This window comes from Theropithecus gelada, chromosome 7b (assembly GCF_003255815.1).
Source record: "Theropithecus gelada isolate Dixy chromosome 7b, Tgel_1.0, whole genome shotgun sequence".
Classification (NCBI taxonomy): domain Eukaryota; kingdom Metazoa; phylum Chordata; class Mammalia; order Primates; family Cercopithecidae; genus Theropithecus; species Theropithecus gelada.
The window spans coordinates 96,057,996-96,067,380 of NC_037675.1; positions in this window are offsets into that span (position 1 = coordinate 96,057,996).

Consider the following 9,385-nt stretch of genomic DNA (forward strand, 5'->3'; position numbering starts at 1 on the left):
CACAGATTGTATTATGAGATTGACTGGTTTTCTTACATCACTCTCAAATTTCCCTCCTTACCTGCTTCCCATGATTCCTGAGAGTCAAGAGGATGGGAGCTGTGGAATGTGTTAGTCATCCACTGCTGCAGAGCCAGTCGCCCATGATTATCTCACAGAGGTCCTGAGGGTCAGGAATCCAGGAGGGGCTAAGCTGGGTGGTTCCAGCTCGAGGTCTCTCTTGAGCTTGCTGTCAAGCTGTTGGCCAGGGCAATCCCAGAAGGCTCACTCATGAGGCTGTTGGTAGAAGGTCTCGGTTCCTCACCATGTGGGCTACTCACAGGGCTGCTCAAATGTGACTTAGAGAGAGAGAGGGAAAGAGAAAGAGAGAGAGAGAGAAAGAGAGAGAGACAGAGATTTGTTTGGTGTCCAGGACCGAGAGAGAGGGTATAGAGAGAAAGCACAAAAGAGAGAGAGAAAAAAAGAGAAAGGCAGAGAGAGAGATAGAGACAGAGAGACAGAGACAGAGACACAGATGGTTGTTTAATGTCCAGGACCAAGAGAGAGAAAAAAGAGAGAAAGCACAAAAGAGAGGGGAAAAAGAGAAAGACAGACAGAGTGAGAGACAGAGAGAGAGAACCCACAGCAGAAGCAGCAGTCTTTTTATAACCCAGTCTCAGAAATGATACCCCACCCCTTCTGCCTTAGAAGGAAGTCACTAAGTCCAGTCCAATGCAAGGGGAGGTAATTAAGCTCTATCTCTTCAAGGAAGTGATATCAGACATTTGTGGACACATTTGTAAAATGACCAGAGCATTAGAACCTCAGAATCCAGCAGAGTAATTGCCCTAATAGTAGATGATTAATGTTTTTAAAAATGGATGGACTAGCTGAAGGAATAAATGAACGACAGAGTGAGCAGGATATTTCTGTCTCATTTCACACACAGGAAAGGCACCGAGGCTCAGAGCAATTAGGACATGTGTGAGGTTGTCTAGGCAGTAAGGGATGGGGGCTGGGCTGGTTTGCCAGAAATCTGAGATGCAGCATGCAGCGTGCAGCAGTTCTGAAATGGAAGCCAGGGATGGCAAGCTATAGCAGCCACTCTTTCCCGGAGGGAGAACAGACTCAACACCACTCAACACCGCGGGGGGGGGGAAGGGATGACTCAGCAGCACTCAAAACAGAGTCAGGAGTTCTCCCTGCTCTTGCCAAACCCTCTGCAGGCGCCTCTTATCCACACAGGGACACCACCAAAGGTCTGGTTGTGCTGAAGGAAATTTGCAACTCCTGCTTCAAATCTGCAGCCAGTATCTCCCCCAGCAGCCACCAAACCAGGCCAGCACAAACCCAGCCAGAGAGCAACATGGGTGTCAGGCAAAAACAGGCTATTGACTCCATCTTTTTCTAACAGAGATCAGAGTCCTCTGGCCTTCCACAGAGAAGGTGGGGCCTTCTCAGGGTTCTCTGGATCTGCTGGTGTCAGTCAGTATCTATTTCTTCTTCCTAAGAATTTTTTTTTTTTTGAGATGGAGTTTTTGCTCTGTTGCCCAGGCTGGAGTGCAATCATGCAATCTCGGCTCACTCCAACCTCTGCCTCCTGGGTTCAAGCAATTCTCCTGCCTCAGCCTCCCGAGTAGCTGGGATTATAGGCACCCACCACCACACTGGGCTAATTTTTGTATTTTTAGTAGAGACAAGCTTTCACCATGTTGGCCAGGCTGTTCTCAAACTCTTGACCTCAGGTGATCCACCTACCTCAGCCTCCCAAAGTGCTAGAATTATAGGCGTAAGCCACTGAGCCCAGCCTCCTAAGAATTCTTAAAGGAGCTATGGTTGACAAAAGAGGTTCAGAGAGGTAAAGTAATGGCCCTAAAGTCATCCAGCAAGTAGATGTGGCAAAGCCATGGTGCAAAAGAAGCCCTGGTGGGTGACACTCTTTGGATGGCCCCTGCCTCTCTGGAAGGCACCAGCATTGGTTTCTCTCTGCCTCACCTTCCCATGCAGGTGGGCATTCTTGTGCTTGGGCTCCTGCTGGTCCCTCTGGTTATGCCCCAGAAGCACACTCTTCCCTATCTGCAGTCCCAGCCCAAGTGTGGACACAACCCATTTCCTAGGGTGCTCCTTAGCCCACCGCACCAAGTCAGCATTTAGGAATCAACTGTGGCACCACAAAGGCAACAGTTGTGAAAACCACAAACAGCCTCACAATGATCACGCTTGCAGAATTCCAGTGTCTGATTGACTCTGTAGACTCTGTATGTACCAAGGTGACTCCAATCTAGGGACCACGAGAGTCACTGTTCCTTGGACTGAGCATCTGCTTATCCCAGGTCCCAGGCGCCTTTGATGTGAATCTTCAGTCTCTTCACTTTTGAGACAGGCACTACAGCCACACTCACATAGGTCCCAAAGGCCAGTGCCATCCACTACCTCTGCCATCTCCACTCCTGCATTCCACCAGATTCCCTGACCTTTAGAAATAGTCTCCTGGAGGCCAGGCCTGCTGGCTCAAGCCTGTAATTCCAGCTCTTTGAGAGGCTGAGGTGCGCGGATCACCTGAGGTCAAAAGTTTGAGATCAGCCTGGCCAATATGGTGAAACTCCGTCTCTACCAAAAATACAAAAATTAGCCGGGTGTGGTGACGGTCGCCTGTAATCCCAGCTACTCAGGAGGCTGAGGCAGGAGAATTGCTTGAATCAGGGAGGTAGAGATTGCAGTGAACTGAGATCATGCCAATGCACTCCAGCCTGGGCAACAGAATGAGACTCCATCTAAAAAAAAAAAAAAAAAAAAGGAAAAGAAATAGTGCCCGGGAGCCCCTGGCCCTGACCTCCCAAAAGCCAGAGTGAACTTTCAGTCTCACCATGGGCTGACTCCCTGGGTCCATTTTAAGTCAGAGGATCGTGCCCATCCACAGTCAAAAGGAGAGAGTGGTGACCGATGTGGACAAAGCTCCCATTCAGCTGAGACCCCAATCAGTAAAGAAAATCTTTCCCTACACAGATCCACAGACAACCAAAGCCTTAAAAAAGCATCAATCCTAAAGCCTGTGAAATTGTCATTTTCTCTCCTGTGTTCAAGAATGGAAATGCCTTCCTTCATTTTTAAAGAAGGAGCAGGGGATAGTGGTGAGAGTCTGGATTTGGCATTGGATTGGTTTTCCAAAACTCCAACAGCTCCAGCATTGAACAGTCTGGATTTGGCATCGGATTGGCCTTTCCTAGCCTCCAACAGCTCCCGCATTTAACAGCTGGGGGTACATGGGCAAATCACATGATTAGACGTTGGAAACTTTTTTCCTCCCTCCTAACTCCCCTTCCTGGAGGTTGACACAGACCAAAACTTGGTAAGAAAACTAAGGATAAAAGAAGGGGCAGAGGCCAGGCAAGGTGGTCTATGCCTGTAGTCCCAGCACTTTGAGAGGCCAAGGTGGGTGAATCAGTTGAGCCCAGGTGTTTGAGACCAGCCTGGGCAACATGGTGAAACCATGTCTCTGCAAAAAATTACAAAAATTAGCTGGGCACGGTGGTGTGCACCTGTAATCCCAACTACTTGGGAGGCTGAGGTGGGAGGATCACTTGAGCCCAGGATGTTGAAGCTGCAAATGAGGTGAGATTGCACCACTGTACTCCAGCTTGGGCTACAGAGTAAGACCCTGTCTCAAAAAAAAAAAGAGGGACAGAGATTTTTTTTCAACATCATCAGAGATGGAAGCTATACAAAGAGAGGAGACAGTCAGCCATGGCAATGTCAAAATATTCATTAGCCAGTACATGTTCTGCCTAGGGAATTTTCCATACCTACTGAGAGGTATGGGGAAAGGAGGCAGGATTTAGCAGGATCAAGAGGCCATGGGGTATCAGAGTACAGGACAGCAATCCCCAGATGGCCTCAGCCAGCCCCACTCTCCTTCCTCCCACTCTTAGCTCTTAGAGTAACTGTACAATGTGCTAAGAATGCAGTGCCCTGAGACAAGGAGAAAATATCAGGAACAACCTGGGCTTTGTCTTCATTCCTCCTAAAACTTGTTTTCAGTCATCCAAGTGACTTCTGGGATATAAAAGCCAGGGAAGGGTGTTTTTGAGGCCCCTTTTGATGTGACACAATACTATGCAAGCCACGCAAACCAGCTTCATTACAGATATAGGCAGCGAGAATCAACAGAAGCCTAGGATCCATGATGAACCAGTCCCCCAGGCTCAGGAAAGCTGCCCCGGCAGATGGAGTCTTGTTTGCATATGCCTCACTTTGCACCTGTCGAGATGGGGTCTTGCTCTGTTACCCAGCCTGGAGTACAGTGGTAGGATCTCAGTCGACTGCAACCTCTGCCTCCTGAGTTCAGGTGATTATCCTGCCTCAGCCTCCTGAGTAGCTGGGACTACAGGCATGTACCATCATGCCTGGCTAATTTTTTTGTATTTTTATTAGAGATGGGGTTTCGCCATGTTGTCTAGGCTGGTCTTGAACCCCTCAACTCAGGTGATCCACCTGCCTTGACCTCCCAAAGTGCTGGGATTACAGGCATGAGCCACTGGGCCCGGCCTACGTACTATTTTAAAATCCACTGCACCTGTTCTTATTCTGGAGGAGATGCTGAACTCTGCCCTTGGACAAGGCCCTCAGTGTGTCCTGGGAGAGCCTGACTTGAAGCCACATTATGCAGAGGCAGGGTGGATCCCAACCCAGGGAACTGGAGACAGAGGCAATCTAAAGGCAGAGACCTCCTACAGAGGTTGCTCTTCCGCTTAGCCTAAGAGGCAGTGCTTCTCAGGCTTTCTGGTGCACACTAATCACCTTGGGTTATTATTAGTATCCAAATTCTAAATTAGTATGCCTGGGCTGTGCCCCAAGAATTAGCGTTTCTAACCAGCTCCTCTGTGTTGCTGCAGCTGCTGGTCCCTGAATCACACTTGCAGTACAGCAAGGATGTCAAAGCTCTCTTCCTCAAAGGGGGGAGCATCTCCTCAGACCCTAGTATCCTCCTCATTTCCTCTTTGCTTCCTTTTGTGCGGCTCCAAAATGTAGTAGGAGTGCCCTGGGTTCTGATGAGAGAATATTCTCAAAGGATTGCTGACTCAGGAGGAAAACAGGCTCCAGCGATCCTGCAGCCCACGGGCTGGTGGGGAGATGACTCACAGGACGCCCTTCCAAAAAGAAAGAGCAGTGGACCTGGAAGAGTATGATTTGGCCTTTGTGTTGCTTCACTTTTCTGTTTTAATTGCCCTGTGGTTTCACCCGGCCATGGGACTCCACGATGACATGTGCCATCCTTGTATGAATGGTGCTTGCAGAACCGAAAGAAGGGCCTGTACCAATGCCTGGGGCAAAGCAGACCAATGAAGACTTGTAAGAGTCCAGAAAAGAGGCTGAGAAAAGGTCAGGAATGGGGTACATGTGGCCTTGGAGCATCCATCTGGAGCTCCAGGTGACCAGCAGCACCCAGAACAATTCTTTACCCTCTGCAGGTCCTCCAAAGCATCCTCAGCAGGACCTGCAGAAAGTCAAAAATTTTCTGCTTTCACATGGGATGGAGGTTAAGACTAAGTCAGCTCAGCTATAAACAAAATAATGCTTTTCCCTTTGAAAAGTAGCACAAGACAAGGATGCCCTCTCTCACCACTTCTATTCAACATTGTATTGGAAGTTCTGGCCAGGGCAATGAGACAAGAGAAAGAAATAAAGGGTATTCAATTAGGAAAAGAGGAAGTCAAGTCTCTATTTGCAGATGACATGATGTATATTTAGAAAACCCCACTGTCTAAGCCCCAAATCTCCTTAAGCCAATGAGCAACGTGAGCGAAGTCTCAGGATAAAAAATCAATGTGCAAAAATCACAAACATTCCTATATGCCAATAACAGACAAACAGAGAGCCAAATCATGAGTGAGCTCCCATTCACAATTGCTACAAAAAGAATAAAATACTTAGGAATCCAACTTACAAGGGATGTGAAGGACCTCTTCAAGGAGAACTACAAACCACTCCTCAACGAAATAAAAGAGGACATAGACAAATGGAAGAACATTCCATGCTCATGAATAAGAAGAATCAATATCGTGAAAATGGCCATACTGCCCAAAGCAGTTTATACATTCAATGCTATCTCCATCAAGCTACCAATGACTTTCTTCACAGAATTGGAAAAAACTACTTTAAATTTCACATGGAACCATAAAAGAGCCTGCATAGCCAAGACAATCCTAGGGAAAAAGAACAAAGCTGGAGGCATCACGCTACCTGACTTCAAACTATACTACAAGGCTACAGTAACCAAAACAGTATGGTACTGGTACCAAAACTGTTATATAGACCAATGGAACAGAACAGAGGCCTCAGAAATAGCACCACACATCTGCAACCATCTGATCTTTGACAAACCTGACAAAAACAAGCAATGAGAAAAGGATTCCCTATTTAATAAATGGTGCTGGAACAACTGGCTAGCCATGTGCAGAAAGCTGAAGCTGGATCCCTTCCTTACATCTTTTACAAAAATTAACTCAAGATGGATTAAAGACTTAAATGCAAGACCTAAAACCATAAAAACCCTAGAAGAAAACTTAGGCAATACCATTCAGGACATAGGCATGGGCGAAGACTTCATGACTAAAGCACCAAAAGCAATGGTAACAAAAGCCAAAATAGACAAATTGGATCTAATTAAACTAAAGAGCTTCTGCACAGCAAAATAAACTATCATCAGAGTGAACATGTAACCTACAGAAAGGGAGAAAATTTTTGCAATCTATCCATCTGACAAAGGGCTAATATCCAGAATCTACAAAGACCCTAAACAAGTTTACAAGAAAAAAAAAACAAACAATCCCATCAAAAATTGGGCAAAGGATATGAACAGACACTTCTCAAAAGAAGACATTTATGCAGCCAACAGACATATGAAAAAAATGCTTATCATCACTGGTCTGTAGAGAAATGCAAAGCAAAACCACAATGAGATACCATCTCATGCCAGTTAGAATGGGGATCATTAAAAAGTCAGGAAACAACAGATGCCAGTGAGGATGTGGATAAATAGAAATGCTTTTACACTGTTGGTGGGAGTGTAAATTAGTTCAACCATTGTGGAAGACAGTGTGGTGATTCCTCAAGGATCTAGAACTAGAAATACAACTTGACGCAGCAATCCCATTACTGGGTATATACCCGAAGGATTATAAATCATGCTACTATAAAGACATATGTACACGTATGTTTATTGTGGCACCATTCACACTAGCAAAGACTTGGAACCAACCCAAATGTCCATCAATAATAGACTGGATAAAGAAAACGTGGCACATATACACCATGGAATACTATGCAGCCATAAAAAAGGATGAGTTTGTGTCATTTTCAGGGACATGGATGAAGCTGGAAACCATCATTCTCAGCAAACTATCACAAGGACAGAAAACCAAACACCACATGTTCTCACTCATAAGTGGGAGCTGAACAATGAGAACATATGGACACAGGGAGGGGAACATCACACACTGGAGCCTGTTGGGGGATTAGGGGCTGGCGGAGGGATAGCATTAGGAGAAATAATATAATGACGTTATATAATTACGTCATTACAAATGTAAATGACGAGTTGATGGGTGCAGCAAACCAACATGGCACATGTATACCTATGTAACAAACCTGCACATTGTGCATATGTACCCCAGAACTTAAAGTATAATTTAAAAAAAGAAAAAAATGATGCTCTTCTGAGGCTGGAGAACTTGAGAACACTCAGGTAATGCTCTGAGGAAAGACGACTAGTCATCCCTAATGTCCACTCTCTTTGCCTCTCTCATGGTAATGGAACTCTCAATTTTTAGCTGAGAGGTGACTACCTAGAATCTTGACTGCACTGCAGCACAGCCTCCTTTGTAACTAGGTGTGGCCATGGGACACAACTCCGGCCAATGGAACACAAGTGGAAATAACAGCAATGTTTAAAGCATTCCTTTCAAAAGAAAGGTTGTGCCCTTCCCTTCCCCTGTGGCCCTTTCTATGGGCTGGAAGGTGGACATAGCAGTAAGCCATCTTAGCCCAGACAAACAGACATGAAGGGGTGGCTGAGCAACCAGACCGGAGGACTTGGTTTCTGACAACGTGGAGCCACCCTATCAACCCACTGCCTCCAACTGGACCTGCATGAGAGGGAAATGAACTTCAGTCTCATTTTAGCCACTATTTCTTTAAGATTCTGTGTAACTTAAACATATGTATTGGCCAGGTACAGTGGTTTACACCCATAACTCCAGCACTTTGAGAGGCTGAGGTGGGAGGATCCCTGGAGGCCAGGATTTCAAGACTAGCCTGGGCAACACCATGAAACCCTGACTCTACAAAAAATAAAAACTTAAAAATTAGCCTGGCATGGTGTTGTGCACCTGTGGTCCCAGCTGCTCAGAAGACTGAGGCGGCAGGATATCTTGAGTCCAGGAGTCAGAGTCTTCAGTGAGCAACGAGCAATGATTGAACCACTACACTCCAGTCTGGGTGACAAAGCGAGACTCTCTCTCTCTCTCTCTCTATATATATATATATACACACACACACACACACACACACACACACACACACACACACATAATGTATATAAATATATATAAAATATATAATATATACATAATATATATAAATATATATTATATATGTGTGTATATGTATATATAGATACACACACACACACATATATATAGACAGAGATATATAAAGAGACACACACATACACACACACACATATATCCAATTCTGAAACTAGGAGCCTGAAAGTCATTTAAGGAAGATGGACCCAGACAGTTATTGGTCATCTTAGTGCCCTACAGTCAACAAATATGTAAGTACCCTAAAGATACAGCACTATCACAACAGACAAACAAAAAATGCTGTCCTCGTAGAGTGTACATTTAATATAATTTCATTTCATCTTGATTACCACTTTGTCAGGGAGTATTACCTTGCATGTTAGACACCAGGAAATTAAGCTGTAGAGATTTCCCATGATTAGTTTGAAGTGAGTCAGTTGATGAGTCAGACATCAGAGATTCAAACCAGGTTGGCTGGTGCCAGAGCTAGAACCTCCCCACTGGTCCAGTGGCCTCCAAAGCATGCCCTCTAGAGAGGCCTGTCACAGCCATCGTGGATGGGGACTGTGACCATGAGGAATCAAGAGGAAGGATTTTTTTTTTTTGAAACAGAGTCTCGCTGTGTCACCCAGGCTGGAGTGTAGTGGCGTGATCTCAGCTCACTGCAACCTCTGCCTTCTGGGTTCAAGAGACTCTCTTGCCTCAGCCTCCCAAGTAGCTGGGATTACACGCATGCGCCATGATGCCTGGTTAATTTTTTTTTTTTTGTATTTTTAATAAAGACGGGGTTTCACCATGTTGGCCAAGCTGGTCACGGACGC